Source organism: Anser anser (genome assembly GCF_964211835.1).
Source record: "Anser anser genome assembly, chromosome: 22".
Lineage (NCBI taxonomy): Eukaryota > Metazoa > Chordata > Aves > Anseriformes > Anatidae > Anser > Anser anser.
This window is the reverse complement of record NC_139743.1, coordinates 452,478-473,562: the sequence shown is the minus strand read 5'-3', so window position 1 is coordinate 473,562 and position 21,085 is coordinate 452,478. Positions and strand designations below refer to the sequence as shown.

At 49.2% G+C, this 21,085-nt stretch overlaps 2 long non-coding RNA genes across 2 annotated transcripts in view; both read left to right on the top strand.

The window, feature by feature from the left end:
- The window catches only part of LOC310885166, a 331,937-nt gene that overhangs the window by 264,992 nt on the left and 45,860 nt on the right, over positions 1-21,085 (top strand). The gene's annotated exons all lie outside the window — the stretch shown is intronic.
- LOC310885164 lies at positions 1,183-9,979 on the top strand. The gene is made up of 2 exons (XR_014574579.1): positions 1,183-1,874; positions 8,765-9,979. It is a non-coding gene; the product is annotated as an uncharacterized lncRNA (long non-coding RNA).

Below are 21,085 nucleotides of genomic sequence, written 5' to 3'. Positions count from 1 at the left end.
CTAGTAGAGTCAGCTAATCAAGCTATCGGGCCCATACCCCGAAAATGATGGTTTAACCCCCTCCTCTACTAATGAACCCTTACGCGACCCCAATCATAACCTTCAGCCTCATCTTGGGCACCACAATCACAATTTCCAGCAACCACTGAGTTCTGGCCTGGACAGGACTGGAGATCAACGCACTAGCCATCATTCCCCTAATTGCCAAATCCCACCACCCACGAGCAGTAGAAGCCGCAACGAAATACTTCCTAACCCAAGCAGCTGCTTCCGCCCTGGTCCTATTCTCTAGCATAACCAATGCCTGAGTCACCGGCCAATGAGACATCACACAAATAAACCACCCAACCTCCTGTCTACTACTGACAGCAGCAATCGCTATTAAACTGGGCCTAGTGCCATTTCACTTCTGATTCCCAGAAGTACTACAAGGATCGCCACTAATAACAGCCCTGCTACTCTCGACCCTCATAAAATTCCCCCCACTAACCCTGCTCCTACTAACATCCAAATCCCTCGACCCAGCTCTACTCACCGCCATGGCCCTAGCCTCAACAGCACTAGGAGGCTGAATAGGACTGAACCAAACACAAACACGCAAAATCCTAGCCTTCTCGTCCATCTCCCACTTAGGCTGAATCGCCATCATCCTAGTTTACAGCCCCAAATTGGCCTTACTTACCTTCTACCTATACACAATCATAACATCAGCCGTATTCCTAGCCCTTAACAAAATCAAAGCCCTTAACCTATCCATGATCACAACCTCATGAACAAAAACCCCAGTGCTAAACGCCACCCTAATACTAGTACTTTTATCCCTAGCAGGCCTCCCCCCATTAACAGGCTTTATACCAAAGTGACTTATCATCCAAGAACTAACTAAACAGGAAATAACACCAGCAGCCATGGCAATTGCCATGCTATCACTGCTCAGCCTCTTCTTCTACCTACGCCTCGCATACCACTCAACAATTACCCTTCCCCCCAACTCCTCTAACCACATAAAACAATGATACACTAGCAAAGCCCCAAGCACACCTACTGCGGTCCTTGCCTCACTATCAATCCTCTTACTTCCCCTGTCCCCAATAATACATGCCATTGTCTAGAAACTTAGGATAACACCCCAAACCGAAGGCCTTCAAAGCCTTAAATAAGAGTTAAACCCTCTTAGTTTCTGCACATTAAGACTTACAGAATATTAACCTGTATCTTCTGAATGCAAGTCAGACGCTTTAATTAAGCTAAAGCCTCCCTAGACAGATGGGCTTCGATCCCACAAAACTCTAGTTAACAGCTAAATGCCTAAACCAATTGGCTTCTGCCTACAAAGACCCTGACGCACCCTAGTGCGCATCGATGAGCTTGCAACTCAACATGAATTTCACTACAGAGCCGATAAGAAGAGGAATTAAACCTCTGTAAAAAGGACTACAGCCTAACGCTTCAACACTCAGCCATCTTACCCGTCACCTTCATCAACCGATGACTATTTTCCACTAACCATAAGGATATTGGCACCCTGTACCTCATCTTCGGGGCATGAGCAGGAATAGTCGGCACCGCACTCAGCCTATTAATCCGCGCAGAACTAGGACAACCAGGAACTCTCCTAGGCGACGACCAAATTTACAATGTAATCGTTACCGCTCACGCCTTTGTAATAATCTTCTTTATAGTCATACCCATCATGATCGGAGGATTCGGCAACTGATTAGTCCCCCTCATAATCGGTGCCCCCGACATAGCATTCCCGCGAATAAACAACATAAGCTTTTGACTCCTCCCCCCATCATTCCTCCTCCTACTAGCCTCATCCACTGTAGAAGCTGGCGCCGGCACAGGCTGAACTGTCTACCCTCCCCTAGCAGGTGACCTTGCCCACGCCGGAGCTTCAGTAGACCTGGCTATCTTCTCACTCCACTTAGCCGGTATCTCCTCCATCCTTGGGGCCATCAACTTTATCACCACAGCCATCAACATAAAACCCCCCGCACTCTCACAATACCAAACCCCACTATTTGTCTGATCCGTACTAATTACCGCCATCCTACTCCTTCTATCACTCCCCGTACTCGCCGCCGGTATTACAATATTACTAACTGATCGAAACCTAAACACCACATTCTTCGACCCCGCTGGAGGAGGAGACCCAATCCTGTACCAACACCTATTCTGATTCTTCGGACACCCAGAAGTCTATATTCTGATCCTACCGGGGTTCGGAATCATCTCACACGTAGTCACGTACTACTCAGGCAAAAAGGAGCCCTTCGGCTACATGGGAATAGTCTGAGCCATACTATCCATCGGCTTCCTAGGATTCATCGTCTGAGCTCACCACATGTTTACAGTAGGAATAGACGTTGATACCCGAGCCTACTTTACATCAGCCACTATAATCATTGCCATCCCTACCGGAATCAAAGTATTTAGCTGACTAGCCACCCTGCACGGAGGAACAATCAAATGAGACCCCCCCCAATACTATGAGCTCTAGGATTTATCTTCCTATTTACCATCGGAGGATTAACAGGAATCGTTCTTGCAAACTCTTCCCTAGACATCGCCCTGCACGACACGTACTACGTAGTTGCCCACTTCCACTACGTCCTATCCATAGGCGCCGTCTTTGCCATTCTAGCAGGATTTACTCACTGATTCCCACTACTCACTGGGTTTACCCTACACCAAACATGAGCAAAAGCCCACTTCGGGGTAATATTTACAGGAGTAAACCTAACGTTCTTCCCCCAGCACTTCCTAGGCCTAGCAGGAATACCCCGACGATACTCGGACTATCCCGACGCCTACACACTATGAAACACCATTTCCTCCTAGTCCTAGGACTTAGAGAAACTCCAGTACTAAAAATAGTAAACACAAGCAATAATTTCATATACTTCACTCTCACTCACCACTCAACTATCAGCTAACCACACCCCCGTCCACATAGCTTAACACAAAGCATGGCACTGAAGTTGCCAAGATGGCATAAAACATGCCTGCAGACAAAAGACTTAGTCCTAACCTTACGGTTGGTTTTTGCTAAATATATACATGCAAGTATCCGCGCCCCAGTGTAAACGCCCTCGACCACCTACCCCCATACAGGCCTTGAGGAGCGGGTATCAGGCACACCCAAGTAGTAGCCCAAGACGCCTCGCTAAGCCACGCCCCCACGGGTATTCAGCAGTAATTAACATTAAGCAATGAGTGCAAACTTGACTTAGTTATAGCAACAGCCTAACTTCAAGGGTTGGTAAATCTTGTGCCAGCCACCGCGGTCATACAAGAAACCCAAATCAACCGTCCTATTGACACGGCGTAAAGAGTGGTAAAATGCCTATCCTAGCTAACTAAGATCAAAATGCAACTGAGCTGTCATAAGCCCAAGATGCACCTAAACACACCATTAAGATGATCTTAGGAACTAACGACTGATTTAAACCCACGAAAGCCAGGGCCCAAACTGGGATTAGATACCCCACTATGCCTGGCCCTAAATCTTGATACTTACTTTACCGAAGTATCCGCCAGAGAACTACGAGCACAAACGCTTAAAACTCTAAGGACTTGGCGGTGCCCCAAACCCACCTAGAGGAGCCTGTTCTACAATCGATAATCCCCGATTAACCCAACCACCCCTTGCCAACACAGCCTACATACCGCCGTCGCCAGCCCACCTCGAATGAGAGCACAACAGTGGACACAATAGCACCCCGCTAATAAGACAGGTCAAGGTATAGCCTATGGAGTGGAAGAAATGGGCTACATTCCCTATTCATAGGGCACACGGAAAGAAGCGTGAAACCACTTCTGGAAGGCGGATTTAGCAGTAAAGTGGGACAATAGAGCCTACTTTAAGCCGGCCCTGGGGCACGTACATACCGCCCGTCACCCTCCTCAAAAGCCACATCCCACATAACTAATACCATAAATACGCTGAAGATGAGGTAAGTCGTAACAAGGTAAGTGTACCGGAAGGTGTACTTAGAATATCAAGACGTAGCTATAACACCAAAGCACTCAGCTTACACCTGAAAGATATCTACTAGACCGGATCGTCTTGAAGCCCCCCCTCTAGCTCAACCACACAAATAGTACACCAAAACTAAAGAATTTACTAAACTAATTAAACTAAAGCATTTTACAGTCTTAGTATAGGCGATAGAAAAGACACTTAGACGCGATAGAGACCCCAGTACCGTAAGGGAAAGATGAAATAGCAGTGAAAAAATCAAAGCGACAGACAGCAAAGATCAACCCTTGTACCTTTTGCATCATGGTTTAGCGAGAACAACCAAGCAAAGTGAACTAAAGTTTGCCCCCCCGAAACCCAAGCGAGCTACTTTCAAGCAGTTAAAGAGAGCGAACCCGTCTCTGTTGCAAAAGAGTGGGATGACTTGTCAGTAGAGGTGAAAAGCCAACCGAGCTGGGTGATAGCTGGTTACCTGTGAAACGAATCTAAGTTCCCCCTTAATCCTCCCTACCGGACATCCTGAACCCTAATGAGATGATTAAGAGCTATTTAATGGAGGGACAGCTCCATTAAAAAAGGACACAACCTCGACTAGCGGATAATTCTTACTACTGATCCTACCGTGGGCCCTAAAGCAGCCATCAAAAAAGAGTGCGTCAAAGCTCCACCACCTAAAAATACCAAAATAAGATGATTCCCTTATCACAAACAGGTCAACCTATGAATATAGGAGAATTAATGCTAAAATAAGTAACTCAGGGCCACACCCCTCTAACGGCGCAAGCTTACATAGAAACATTATTAACAGACCTAGACAGATACAAAAACCCCTACAAGACCACGTATTAACTAACCCTGTTAACCCGACTCAGGAGCGCCTATAAGAGCGATTAAAATCTGTGAAAGGAACTCGGCAAATTAATAAGGCCCGACTGTTTACCAAAAACATAGCCTTCAGCAAATTAAACAAGTATTGAAGGTGATGCCTGCCCGGTGACTTAGGTTTAACGGCCGCGGTATCCTAACCGTGCAAAGGTAGCGCAATCAATTGTCCCATAAATCGAGACTTGTATGAATGGCTAAACGAGGTCTTAACTGTCTCTCACAGATAATCAGTGAAATTGATCTCCCCGTGCAAAAGCGGGGATGTGAACATAAGACGAGAAGACCCTGTGGAACTTAAAAATCAACGACCACCGCGAATCCTCAATCAACCCCACTGGGGCCACTACCATCGCAGAGCCTGGTCGATATTTTTCGGTTGGGGCGACCTTGGAGGAGAACAAATCCTCCAAAAACAAGACCATACCTCTTTACCTAGAGCTACCCCTCAAAGTGCTAACAGTGACCAGACCCAATATAATTGATTAATGGACCAAGCTACCCCAGGGATAACAGCGCAATCCCCCTCAAGAGCCCATATCGACAGGGGGGTTTACGACCTCGATGTTGGATCAGGACATCCTAATGGTGCAGCCGCTATTAAGGGTTCGTTTGTTCAACGATTAACAGTCCTACGTGATCTGAGTTCAGACCGGAGCAATCCAGGTCGGTTTCTATCTATGACACACTCTCCCCAGTACGAAAGGACCGGGAAAGTGGGGCCAATACCACAAGCACGCCCCCCGCCTCTAAGCAGTGAAACCAACTAAACCGTGAAGAGGGCCTTCCCCCACCACTTTCAATCCTAGAAAAGGACCAGCTAGAGTGGCAGAGCCCGGCAAGTGCAGAAGGCTTAAGCCCTTTCCCCAGAGGTTCAAATCCTCTCCCTAGCTTCACCCATGATTCAAATAACAACACTAAGCTGCCTCATTATATCCCTCCTATACATCATCCCAATCCTGATTGCCGTAGCCTTCCTAACCCTAGTAGAACGGAAAATCCTAAGCTACATACAATCCCGCAAAGGCCCTAACGTTGTCGGGCCTTTTGGCCTACTTCAACCATTTGCGGACGGACTGAAACTATTTACCAAAGAGCCCATCCGACCCTCTACCTCTTCCCCACTTCTATTCATTCTGATACCAATACTAGCCCTTGTCCTAGCCCTCACCACTTGAGCACCACTACCACTCCCATTTCCCCTAGCAGATCTAAACCTCGGAGTTCTCTTCCTAATAGCCATGTCAAGCCTAGCCGTCTACTCAGTCCTATGATCAGGCTGAGCCTCGAACTCAAAATACGCACTAATCGGAGCCCTACGGGCAGTAGCACAGACCATTTCATACGAAGTGACACTGGCCATAATCCTGCTATCAATAATCATACTAAGCGGAAGCTACACACTCAGCTCCTTTGCCATCGCACAGGAGCCTCTATACTTCATTTTCTCCTCATGACCCCTAGCAATAATATGATACGTATCCACCCTAGCAGAGACAAACCGAGCTCCTTTTGACCTCACAGAGGGTGAATCTGAGCTAGTCTCAGGGTTTAACGTTGAATACGCCGCAGGACCCTTCGCCTTATTCTTCCTAGCTGAATATGCGAACATTATGCTAATAAATACACTTACAGCCATCATATTCCTAAACCCAAGCGCCCTAGGGCCACCCACAGAACTATTCCCCGTCATCCTAGCCACAAAAGTCCTCCTACTATCTTCTGGTTTCTTATGGGTCCGAGCTTCATACCCACGATTCCGATATGACCAACTAATGCACCTACTATGAAAAAACTTCCTACCCCTCACACTAGCTCTGTGCCTCTGACACATCAGCATACCTATCTGCTATGCAGGCCTACCTCCTTACATAAGGAAATGTGCCTGAACTACAAAGGGTCACTATGATAAAGTGAACATAGAGGTATAACAGCCCTCTCATTTCCTGTTGACCTTAGAAAAGTAGGAATTGAACCCACACAAGAGAAATCAAAATTCTCCATACTTCCCTTATATTATTTTCTAGTAGAGTCAGCTAATCAAGCTATCGGGCCCATACCCCGAAAATGATGGTTTAACCCCCTCCTCTACTAATGAACCCTTACGCGACCCCAATCATAACCTTCAGCCTCATCTTGGGCACCACAATCACAATTTCCAGCAACCACTGAGTTCTGGCCTGGACAGGACTGGAGATCAACGCACTAGCCATCATTCCCCTAATTGCCAAATCCCACCACCCACGAGCAGTAGAAGCCGCAACGAAATACTTCCTAACCCAAGCAGCTGCTTCCGCCCTGGTCCTATTCTCTAGCATAACCAATGCCTGAGTCACCGGCCAATGAGACATCACACAAATAAACCACCCAACCTCCTGTCTACTACTGACAGCAGCAATCGCTATTAAACTGGGCCTAGTGCCATTTCACTTCTGATTCCCAGAAGTACTACAAGGATCGCCACTAATAACAGCCCTGCTACTCTCGACCCTCATAAAATTCCCCCCACTAACCCTGCTCCTACTAACATCCAAATCCCTCGACCCAGCTCTACTCACCGCCATGGCCCTAGCCTCAACAGCACTAGGAGGCTGAATAGGACTGAACCAAACACAAACACGCAAAATCCTAGCCTTCTCGTCCATCTCCCACTTAGGCTGAATCGCCATCATCCTAGTTTACAGCCCCAAATTGGCCTTACTTACCTTCTACCTATACACAATCATAACATCAGCCGTATTCCTAGCCCTTAACAAAATCAAAGCCCTTAACCTATCCATGATCACAACCTCATGAACAAAAACCCCAGTGCTAAACGCCACCCTAATACTAGTACTTTTATCCCTAGCAGGCCTCCCCCCATTAACAGGCTTTATACCAAAGTGACTTATCATCCAAGAACTAACTAAACAGGAAATAACACCAGCAGCCATGGCAATTGCCATGCTATCACTGCTCAGCCTCTTCTTCTACCTACGCCTCGCATACCACTCAACAATTACCCTTCCCCCCAACTCCTCTAACCACATAAAACAATGATACACTAGCAAAGCCCCAAGCACACCTACTGCGGTCCTTGCCTCACTATCAATCCTCTTACTTCCCCTGTCCCCAATAATACATGCCATTGTCTAGAAACTTAGGATAACACCCCAAACCGAAGGCCTTCAAAGCCTTAAATAAGAGTTAAACCCTCTTAGTTTCTGCACATTAAGACTTACAGAATATTAACCTGTATCTTCTGAATGCAAGTCAGACGCTTTAATTAAGCTAAAGCCTCCCTAGACAGATGGGCTTCGATCCCACAAAACTCTAGTTAACAGCTAAATGCCTAAACCAATTGGCTTCTGCCTACAAAGACCCTGACGCACCCTAGTGCGCATCGATGAGCTTGCAACTCAACATGAATTTCACTACAGAGCCGATAAGAAGAGGAATTAAACCTCTGTAAAAAGGACTACAGCCTAACGCTTCAACACTCAGCCATCTTACCCGTCACCTTCATCAACCGATGACTATTTTCCACTAACCATAAGGATATTGGCACCCTGTACCTCATCTTCGGGGCATGAGCAGGAATAGTCGGCACCGCACTCAGCCTATTAATCCGCGCAGAACTAGGACAACCAGGAACTCTCCTAGGCGACGACCAAATTTACAATGTAATCGTTACCGCTCACGCCTTTGTAATAAGCTTCTTTATAGTCATACCCATCATGATCGGAGGATTCGGCAACTGATTAGTCCCCCTCATAATCGGTGCCCCCGACATAGCATTCCCGCGAATAAACAACATAAGCTTTTGACTCCTCCCCCCATCATTCCTCCTCCTACTAGCCTCATCCACTGTAGAAGCTGGCGCCGGCACAGGCTGAACTGTCTACCCTCCCCTAGCAGGTAACCTTGCCCACGCCGGAGCTTCAGTAGACCTGGCTATCTTCTCACTCCACTTAGCCGGTATCTCCTCCATCCTTGGGGCCATCAACTTTATCACCACAGCCATCAACATAAAACCCCCCGCACTCTCACAATACCAAACCCCACTATTTGTCTGATCCGTACTAATTACCGCCATCCTACTCCTTCTATCACTCCCCGTACTCGCCGCCGGTATTACAATATTACTAACTGATCGAAACCTAAACACCACATTCTTCGACCCCGCTGGAGGAGGAGACCCAATCCTGTACCAACACCTATTCTGATTCTTCGGACACCCAGAAGTCTATATTCTGATCCTACCGGGGTTCGGAATCATCTCACACGTAGTCACGTACTACTCAGGCAAAAAGGAGCCCTTCGGCTACATGGGAATAGTCTGAGCCATACTATCCATCGGCTTCCTAGGATTCATCGTCTGAGCTCACCACATGTTTACAGTAGGAATAGACGTTGATACCCGAGCCTACTTTACATCAGCCACTATAATCATTGCCATCCCTACCGGAATCAAAGTATTTAGCTGACTAGCCACCCTGCACGGAGGAACAATCAAATGAGACCCCCCCAATACTATGAGCTCTAGGATTTATCTTCCTATTTACCATCGGAGGATTAACAGGAATCGTTCTTGCAAACTCTTCCCTAGACATCGCCCTGCACGACACGTACTACGTAGTTGCCCACTTCCACTACGTCCTATCCATAGGCGCCGTCTTTGCCATTCTAGCAGGATTTACTCACTGATTCCCACTACTCACTGGGTTTACCCTACACCAAACATGAGCAAAAGCCCACTTCGGGGTAATATTTACAGGAGTAAACCTAACGTTCTTCCCCCAGCACTTCCTAGGCCTAGCAGGAATACCCCGACGATACTCGGACTATCCCGACGCCTACACACTATGAAACACCATTTCCTCCATCGGCTCCCTAATCTCAATAGTAGCCGTAATCATACTAATATTCATCATCTGAGAAGCCTTTTCGGCCAAACGAAAAGTCCTACAACCAGAACTAACTACCACAAACGTTGAATGAATCCACGGCTGCCCTCCCCCATACCATACTTTCGAGGAACCGGCCTTCGTCCAAGTACAAGAAAGGAAGGAATCGAACCCTCACATGCTGGTTTCAAGCCAACTGCATTAACCGCTCATGCTTCTTTCTTATGAGACGTTAGTAAACCAATTACATAGCCTTGTCAAGACTAAATCACAGGTAAAAATCCTGTACATCTCATGTGGCCAACCACTCCCAACTAGGATTCCAAGACGCCTCATCACCCATCATAGAAGAACTCGTTGAATTCCACGACCACGCCCTAATCGTTGCCCTAGCTATCTGCAGCCTAGTTCTCTACCTTTTAGCCCACATACTAACAGAAAAACTCTCGTCCAATGCTGTAGACGCCCAAGAAGTAGAGCTGATCTGGACAATCCTACCTGCTATCGTCCTGGTACTCCTCGCCCTCCCATCCCTACAAATCCTCTACATAATGGACAAAATCGATGAACCAGACCTCACCCTAAAAGCCATCGGCCACCAATGATACTGAAGCTACGAATACACAGACTTCAAAGACCTATCATTCGACTCCTACATAGTGCCCACCCCAGACTTACCCAACGGCCACTTCCGACTGCTAGAAGTTGACCACCGCGTAGTTATCCCAATAGAATCCCCCATCCGCGTGATCATTACTGCAGGAGACGTACTCCACTCCTGAGCAGTCCCAACGCTCGGAGTTAAAACAGACGCAATCCCAGGCCGACTAAACCAAACTTCATTCATTACCACCCGGCCTGGGATTTTTTACGGACAATGCTCAGAAATTTGCGGGGCTAATCACAGCTACATACCCATTGTAGTAGAATCAACCCCACTCCCACATTTCGAGGCCTGATCGTCCCTTCTATCATCATCCTAATCATTAAGAAGCTATGCAACAGCACTAGCCTTTTAAGCTAGCCAAAGAGGGACTTCCCCCTCCTTAATGATATGCCACAGCTTAACCCCGCACCATGATTTTCAATCATAATTATAACCTGATTAACCCTAGCACTCCTCATCCAACCAAAACTACTAGCCTTCACCACAACCAACCCCCCATCAAATAAGACCTCCCTCACTACCAAACCCACACCATGATCCTGACCATGAACCTAAGCTTCTTTGACCAATTTTCCAGCCCCAATCTATTTGGCATCCCCTTAATCCTACTATCCCTACTCTTCCCAGCCCTACTATTCCCGTCCCCAAACAACCGATGAATCAACAACCGCCTTTCTACTATCCAAACATGACTCCTTCACCTAATCACAAAACAACTAATAGTCCCACTCAACAAAAATGGCCACAAATGAGCCATAATATTTACATCCCTAATAATCATACTTCTTACAATCAACCTTCTAGGCCTCCTTCCATATACATTCACCCCAACCACCCAACTATCTATGAACATAGCCCTAGCCTTCCCACTATGGCTCGCCACACTACTAACAGGCCTACGAAACCAACCATCAGCCTCTTTAGCCCACCTATTACCCGAAGGTACCCCTACACCCCTAATCCCCGCACTAATCCTGATCGAAACAACCAGCCTACTAATCCGCCCCCTAGCCCTCGGAGTCCGCCTTACAGCCAACCTTACAGCAGGACACTTACTCATCCAACTCATCTCTACAGCCTCCATTGCATTAATACCCACCCTTCCTGCAGTATCCATCCTAACAATAATCATCCTACTACTCCTAACCATCCTAGAAGTAGCAGTAGCCATAATCCAGGCCTACGTCTTCGTGCTCCTTCTAAGCCTATACTTACAAGAAAACATCTAATGGCACACCAAGCACACTCATACCACATAGTTGACCCAAGCCCTTGACCAATCTTCGGGGCAGCCGCCGCCCTACTCACAACCTCAGGATTAATCATGTGATTCCACTACAACTCATCCATACTACTAACCCTAGGCCTCATCTCAATACTCCTAGTAATACTCCAATGATGACGAGACATTGTACGAGAAAGCACCTTCCAAGGCCATCACACTCCCACAGTCCAGAAAGGCCTACGATACGGCATAATCCTTTTCATCACATCCGAAGCATTCTTCTTCTTAGGGTTCTTCTGAGCGTTCTTCCACTCGAGCCTGGCCCCAACCCCAGAACTAGGAGGCCAATGACCCCCAACAGGAATTAAACCACTCAACCCGATAGAAGTCCCCCTACTAAACACAGCCATCCTACTAGCCTCAGGCGTTACCGTAACGTGAGCCCATCACAGCATCACAGAAGGAAACCGAAAACACGCCATCCACGCCCTAACCCTAACGATCCTCCTGGGATTCTACTTCACAGCCCTACAAGCAATAGAATACCACGAAGCCCCATTCTCAATCGCCGATAGCGTCTACGGATCTACCTTCTTCGTTGCCACTGGATTCCACGGACTCCACGTAATCATCGGATCCTCCTTCCTGACCGTCTGCCTCTTCCGACTGATCAAGTTCCACTTTACATCAGACCACCACTTCGGATTCGAGGCAGCAGACTGATACTGACACTTCGTAGACGTCATCTGACTATTCCTCTACATAACCATCTACTGATGAGGATCTTGCTCTTCTAGTATATTAATTACAATTGACTTCCAATCTCTAGAATCTGGTATAAACCCAGAGGAGAGCAATGAACGCACTCATGTTCATATTCGCCCTATCATCAATCCTAAGCGCCGCCCTAACCGCATTAAACTTCTGACTCGCCCAAATAAACCCCGACTCAGAGAAACTCTCACCGTACGAATGTGGATTCGACCCACTTGGATCTGCTCGATTACCATTCTCAGTCCGATTCTTCCTCAGTAGCCATCCTGTTCGTCCTATTCGACCTAGAAATCGCCCTCCTACTCCCCCTGCCATGAGCCGTCCAACTCCAATCCCCCCTAATGACCCTCACCTGAACTGTAGTGATCCTCCTTCTCCTAACACTCGGACTGGCCTACGAGTGAATTCAAGGGGGCCTAGAATGAGCAGAATAACAGAAAGTTAGTCTAACCAAAAAGATAGCTGGTTTCGACCCAGCAGATTACAGCCAACCCTGTAACTTTCTTATGTCGCCCCTACATTTAAGCTTCTACTCAGCCTTCATTTTCAGCGGACTAGGACTAGCCTTCCACCGAACCCACCTAGTATCCGCCCTACTATGCCTTGAAAGCATAATATTATCGATATTCGTAGGCCTATCAATATGATCCATCGAAAACCAAGTCTCCTCATTCACCATGGTACCAATTCTCATGCTAACCTTCTCAGCGTGTGAGGCGGGCACAGGCCTGGCCATCCTAGTAGCCTCCACCCGCACACATGGCTCCGACCATCTACACAACCTAAACCTCCTGCAATGCTAAAAATCATCCTACCCACAATCATACTTCTTCCAACAGCCCTGCTGTCTCCACCAAAATTTCTATGGACTAACACCACCTTATACAGCCTCCTAATCGCTGCCCTAAGCCTACAGTGATTAATCCCAACCTACTACCCCTACAAATTTTTATCCAACTGAACAGGAATTGACCAAATCTCATCCCCCCTCCTAGTACTATCCTGCTGACTACTCCCACTCATAATCATAGCAAGCCAAAACCACCTGCAACAAGAACCCCTACAACGCAAACGAATCTTTATCTCAACCTTAGTCGCAGTCCAGCCATTCATCCTACTAGCCTTTTCCACCACAGAACTAGCACTATTTTACATCTCATTTGAAGCAACCCTCATTCCCACCCTAATCTTAATCACCCGATGGGGGAACCAACCAGAACGCCTAAGCGCTGGCATCTACCTGCTATTCTACACGCCAGTAAGCTCTCTACCCCTGCTAATCACAATCATACACCTATACGTGAAAATTGGCACCCTGCACCTGCCAACCCTACAACTAACCCACCCAACCCTATCCACCTCATGGACAGGAATACTATCAGGTCTAGCACTGCTCATAGCATTCATAGTAAAAGCCCCACTATACGGCCTACACCTCTGACTGCCAAAAGCCCACGTAGAAGCACCCATCGCAGGCTCAATACTCCTCGCCGCCCTACTACTAAAGCTAGGAGGATACGGAATTATACGAGTCACTCTATTTATGGGCCCACTGTCCAACCTCCTGCACTACCCCTTCCTAACCCTGGCCCTATGAGGCGCCCTAATGACTAGCTCAATCTGCCTACGACAGACAGACCTAAAATCACTAATCGCTTATTCATCCGTTAGCCACATAGGCCTAGTTATCGCCGCAGGAATAATCCAAACCCACTGATCATTCTCAGGGGCAATGATCCTAATAATTTCCCATGGACTAACTTCCTCCATACTATTCTGCCTAGCCAACACAAACTATGAACGTACGCACAGCCGAATTCTACTACTCACACGAGGCCTACAACCTCTCCTACCACTCATAGCTACCTGATGATTGCTGGCCAATCTAACAAACATAGCCTTACCCCCAACAACAAACCTCATAGCAGAGCTAACCATTATAATCACCTTATTCAACTGATCTGCCTTCACGATCATCCTAACAGGAATCGCAACCCTACTAACCGCCTCCTACACCTTATTCATACTACTAATGACCCAACGAGGCTCAATCCCCTCCCACATCACATCTATGCAAAACTCAACCACGCGAGAACACCTGCTCATAACACTCCACATTATCCCAATATTCCTCCTAATCCTCAAACCCGAACTGATCTCCGGAATCCCCTCATGCAAGTATAGTTTAAACCAAACATTAGACTGTGATTCTAAGAATAGAAGTTCAAACCTTCTTACCTGCCGAGGGGAGGGTTTAACCAACAAGAGCTGCTAACTCTTACATCTGAGCCTAAAACCTCAGCCCCCTTACTTTTAAAGGATAACAGCAATCCACTGGTCTTAGGAACCACCCATCTTGGTGCAAATCCAAGTAAAAGGAGTGAACCCCACACTACTAATCAACTCCCTCACACTACTCACGCTGACAATCCTCCTAACCCCAATCATCCTGCCATTTCTATTTAAAAACTTTAAAAACACCCCACAAGCCACCACCCGCGCTGTTAAAACCGCATTCCTAATTAGCCTAGCCCCTACAACCGCATTCATCTACTCGGGAGTAGAATCTGTCACCTGCCACTGGGAGTGAAAATTCATTATAAACTTTAAAATCCCCCTGAGCCTAAAAATAGACCAATACTCAATAACATTTCTTCCAATCGCCCTATTTGTAACATGATCAATCCTACAATTCGCCATATGATACATGGCCTCAGAGCCATACGTAACAAAATTTTTCACCTACCTACTGACATTCCTAGTCGCCATACTCCTCCTAACAACCGCAAACAACATATTCCTCCTATTCGTAGGCTGGGAAGGAGTACGAATCATGTCCTTCCTTCTCATCGGCTGATGACAAGGCCGAGCAGATGCCAACACCGCCGCCCTACAAGCCGTAATCTACAACCGAATCGGAGACATCGGACTGATCCTGAGCATAGCATGACTAGCTTCAACATTCAACACCTGAGAGATCCAACAAGCCGTACACCCCCACCAAACCCCAATCCTCCCCCTCATAGGATTAATCCTCGCAGCCGCAGGAAAATCCGCCCAATTTGGACTCCACCCATGACTGCCCGCAGCAATAGAAGGCCCCACCCCAGTATCAGCCCTACTGCACTCCAGTACCATAGTAGTAGCCGGAATCTTCCTGCTCATCCGCATGCACCCCCTGCTAGCCACCAACCAGACAGCCCTAACTGCCTGCCTATGCCTAGGTGCTCTATCAACCCTATTCGCTGCCACATGCGCCCTAACCCAAAATGACATCAAAAAAATCATTGCTTTCTCAACATCCAGCCAACTAGGACTAATAATAGTCACTATCGGACTAAACCTCCCACAACTAGCCTTCCTACACATCTCAACCCATGCCTTCTTTAAAGCCATACTATTCCTATGCTCAGGGTCTATCATCCACAACCTAAACGGAGAACAAGATATCCGAAAGATAGGAGGCCTACAGAAAATACTCCCAGTCACTACTTCCTGCCTAACCATCGGAAACCTGGCGCTGATAGGAACCCCATTCCTAGCCGGATTCTACTCAAAAGACCTCATCATCGAAAGCTTAAACACATCATACCTAAATACTTGAGCCCTACTCCTAACCCTTATAGCCACAGCATTCACCGCAACCTACAGCATCCGCATAACCATCCTAGTCCAAGCTGGACAAACCCGAATCCCCCCAATAGTATCAATAAACGAAAACAACCCACTAATCACCGCCCCCCTAACCCGACTCGCCCTAGGCAGCATTACAGCAGGAATAATCATTACCTCTTTCATCACACCAACCAAAACCCCCCCAATAACCATACCCCTTATCACCAAAACCGCTGCCATCCTCATAACAATCCTAGGAATCATCCTAGCCCTAGAACTATCGAACATAACACACACCCTCACTCACCCCAAACCAAACCCCCTCATAAACTTCTCCTCTGCATTAGGGTACTTCAACCCCCTAGTACACCGATTCTTCTCCAAAAACCTACTAGAAAAGGGACAAAACATTGCCCTACACTTGATCGACCTCTCCTGACTCAAAAAAATAGGGCCAGAGGGCCTTGCTGAACTACAAGTAGCCGCAAGCAAAGCCGCAACCTCAATACACACAGGGCTAATTAAGGCCTACCTAGGATCCTTCGCCCTCTCCATCCTGGTAATAATCCTAATAACACACAGACTCACTAATGGCCCCTAACATCCGCAAATCCCATCCCCTACTAAAAATAATCAACAACTCCCTAATCGACCTACCCGCCCCCTCCAACATCTCTGCCTGATGAAACTTCGGCTCCCTTCTAGCCATCTGCTTAGCCACACAAATCCTAACAGGCCTGCTACTAGCCATACACTACACCGCAGACACTTCACTCGCCTTCTCCTCAGTAGCTCACACATGCCGAGACGTCCAGTACGGATGGCTCATCCGCAACCTCCACGCCAACGGTGCTTCGCTCTTCTTTATCTGCATCTACTTACACATCGGACGAGGCCTCTACTACGGCTCCTACCTATACAAAGAAACCTGAAACACAGGAGTAATCCTCCTACTCACCCTAATAGCAACTGCCTTCGTAGGGTATGTCCTACCATGAGGACAAATGTCATTCTGAGGGGCCACCGTAATCACCAACCTATTCTCAGCCATCCCGTACATTGGGCAAACTCTAGTAGAATGAGCCTGAGGAGGATTCTCAGTAGACAATCCAACCTTAACCCGATTCTTCGCCATCCACTTCCTACTGCCCTTCCTAATTGCAGGAATCACCCTAGTCCACCTAACCTTCCTACACGAATCAGGCTCAAATAACCCACTAGGAATCGTATCAGACTGCGACAAAATCCCATTCCACCCATACTTCTCCATTAAAGACAGCTTAGGGCTTACCCTAATAATCACCCCTCTAATAGCACTAGCCCTATTTTCACCGAACCTCCTGGTTCTTGGAATCCTAGTTGGGAGTGGTTGGCCACATGAGATGTACAGGATTTTTACCTGTGATTTAGTCTTGACATGGCTATGTAATTGGTTTACTAACGTCTCATAAGAAAGAAGCATGAGCGGTTAATGCAGTTGGCTTGAAACCCATCCCCAGTGGTGCAAGTGCACTCTCTGAACTCACTGAAGTGCATCCCCAGTGGTGCCAGTGCACTCTCTGCACTCACTGCACTGCATCACCAGTGGTGCCAGTGCACTCTCTGGACTCACTGCAGTGCATCCCCAGTGGTGCCAGTGCACTCGCTGGACTCACTGCACTCCATCCCCAGTGGTGCCAGTGCACTCTCTGGACTCACTGAAGTGCATCCCCAGTGGTGCCAGTGCACTCTCTGGACTCACTGCACTGCATCCCCAGTGGTGCTAGTGCACTGTGTGGACTCACTGTACTGCATCCCCAGTGGTGTCAGTGCAATCTCTGGACTCACTGCAGTGCATCCCCAGTGGTGCCAGTGCACTCTCAGGACTCACTGCACTGCATCCCCAGTGGTGCCAGTGCACTCTCTGGACTCACTGCACTGCATCCCCAGTAGTGACAGTGCACTCTCTGGACTCACTGCACTGCATCCCCAGTGGTGCCAGTGCACTCACTGGATTCACTGCACTGCATCCCCAGTGGTGCCAGTGCACTCTCTGGACTCACTGCACTGCATCCCCAGTGGTGCCAGTGCATTCACTGGGCTCACTGCACTGCATCCCCAGTGGTGCCACTGCACTCTCTGGACTCACTGCACTGCATCCCCAGTGGTGCCAGTGCACGCTCTGGACTCACTGCACTGCATCCCCACTGGTGCCAGTGTACTCTCTGGACTCACTGCACTGCATCCCCAGTGGTGCCAGTGCACTCACTGGACTCACTGGACACATCCCCAGTGGTGCCAGTGCACTCTCTGGACTCACTGCAGTGCATCCCCAGTGGTGCCAGTGCACTCTCTGGACTCACTGCACTGCATCCCCACTGGTGCCAGTGTACTCTCTGGACTCACTGCAGTGCATCCCCAGTGCTGCCAGTGCACTCTCTGGACTCACTGCACTGCATCCCCACTGGTGCCAGTGCACTCTCTGGACTCACTGAAGTGCATCCCCAGTTGTGCCAGTGCACTCTCTGGACTCAATGCACTGCATCCCCAGTGGTGCCAGTGCACTCTCTGGACTCACTGCACTGCATCCCCAGTGGTGCCAGTGCAATCTCTGGACTCACTGTAGTGCATCCCCAGTGGTGCCAGTGCACTCTCTGGACTCACTGCAGTGCATCCCCAGTGGTGCCAGTGCACTCACTGGACTCACTGCAGTGCATCCCCAGTGGTGCCAGTGCACTCTCTGGACTCACTGCACTGCATCCCCAGTGGTGCCAGTGCACTCTCTGGACTCACTGCACTGCAGCCCCATTGGTGCCAGTGCACTCTCTGGACTCACTGCACTGCATCACAGGTAGTGCCAGTGCACTCTCTGGACTCACTGCACTGCATCCCCAGTGGTGCCAGTGCACTCTCTGGACTCACTGCACTGCATCCCCAGTGGTGCCAGTGCACTCTCTGCACTCACTGCACTGCATCCCCAGTGGTGCCAGTGCAATCTCTGGACTCACTGCAGAGCATCCCCAGTGGTGCCAGTGCACTCTGTGGACTCACTGTAGTGTATCCCCAGTGGTGCCAGTGCACTCTCTGGACTCACTGCACTGCATCCCCAGTGGTGCCAGTGCAATCTCTGGACTCACTGCAGTGCATCCCCAGTGGTGCCAGTGCACTCTCTGGACTCACTGCACTGCATCACCAGTGGTGCCAGTGCACTCTCTGGACTCACTGCAGTGCATCCCCAGTGGTGCCAGTGCACTCTCTGGACTCACTGCACTCCATCCCCAGTGGTGCCAGTGCACTCTCTGGACTCACTGCACTGCATCCCCAGTGGTGCCAGTGCGCTCTCTGGAGTCACAGCACTGCATCCCCAGTGGTGCCAGTGCAATCTCTGGACTCACTGCACTGCATCCCCAGTGGTGCCAGTGCACTCTCTGCACTCACTGCACTGCATCCCCAGTGGTGCCAGTGCACTCACTGGACTGACTGCACTGCATCCCCAGTGGTGCCAGTGCGCTCTCCGGAGTCACAGCACTGCATCCCCAGTGGTGCCAGTGCACTCACTGGACACACTGTACTGCATCACAGGTGGTGCCAGTGCACTCTCTGCACTCACTGCACAGCATCCCCAGTGGTGCCAGTGCATTCACTGGACTCACTGGACTGCATCACCAGTGGTGCCAGTGCACTCTCTGGACTCACTGCACTGCATCCCCAGTGGTGCCAGTGCACTCTCTGGACTCACTGCACTGCATCCCCAGTGGTGCCAGTGCAGTCTCTGGACTCACTGCAGTGCATCCCCAGTGGTGCCAGAGCACTCTCTGGACTCACTGCACTGCATCCCCAGTGGTGCCAGTGCACTCTCTGGACTCACTGCACCGCATCCCCAGTGGTGTCAGTACACTCTCTGGACTCACTGAAGTGCATCCCCAGTGGTGCCAGTGCACTCTCTGGACTCACTAAACTGCATCACCAGTGGTGCCAGTGCACTCTCTGGACTCACTGCACTGCATCCCCAGTGGTGCCAGTGCAATCTCTGGACTCACTGTAGTGCATCCCCAGTGGTGCCAGTGCACTCTCTGGACTCACTGCAGTGCATCCCCAGTGGTGCCAGTGCACTCTCTGGACTCACTGCACTGCATCCCCAGTGGTGCCAGTGCACTCTCTGGACTCACTGCACTGCATCCCCAGTGGTGCCAGTGCACTCTCTGCACTCACTGCACTGCATTCCCAGTGGTGCCAGTGAAGTCTCTGGACTCACTGCACTGCATCCCCAGTGGTGCCAGTGCACTCTCTGGACTCACTGCACTGCATCCCCACTGCTGCCAGTGCACTCTCTGGACTCACTGCACTGCATCCCCAGTGGTGCCAGTGCACTCTCTGGACTCACTGCACTGCATCCCCAGTGGTGCCAGTGCACTCTCTCGAGTCACTGCACTACATCCCCAGTAGTGCCAGTGCACTCACTGGACTCACTGTACTGCATCATCGGTGGTGCCAGTGCACTCTCTGGACTCACTTCACTGCATCCCCTGTGGTGCCAGTGCACTCTCTGGACTCACTGCACTGCAGGCCCAGTGGTACCAGTGCACTCACTGGACTCACTGTACTGCATCACCAGTGGTGCCAGTGCACTCTCTGGACTCACTGCACTGCATCCCCAGTGGTTCCAGTGCATTCACTGGACTCACTGTACTGCATCTCCTGTGGTGCCAGTGCACTCTCTGGACTCACTGCACTGCATCCCCAGTGGTGCCAGTGAGCTCTCTGGACTCACTGCTCTGCATCCCCAGTGGTGCCAGTGTACTCACAGGATTCACTGCACTGCATCCCCAGTGGTGCTAGTGCACTCTCTGGACTCACTGAAGTGCATTCCCAATGGTGCCAGTGCACTCTCTGGGCTCACTGGACTGCATCCCCAGTGGTGCCAGTACACTCTCTGGACTCACTGCACTGCATCCCCAGTGGTGCCAGTGCACTCTCTGGACTCACTGCACTGCATCCCCACTGGTGCCAGTGTACTCTCTGGACTCACTGCACTGCATCCCCAGTGGTGCCAGTGCACTCACTGGACTCAC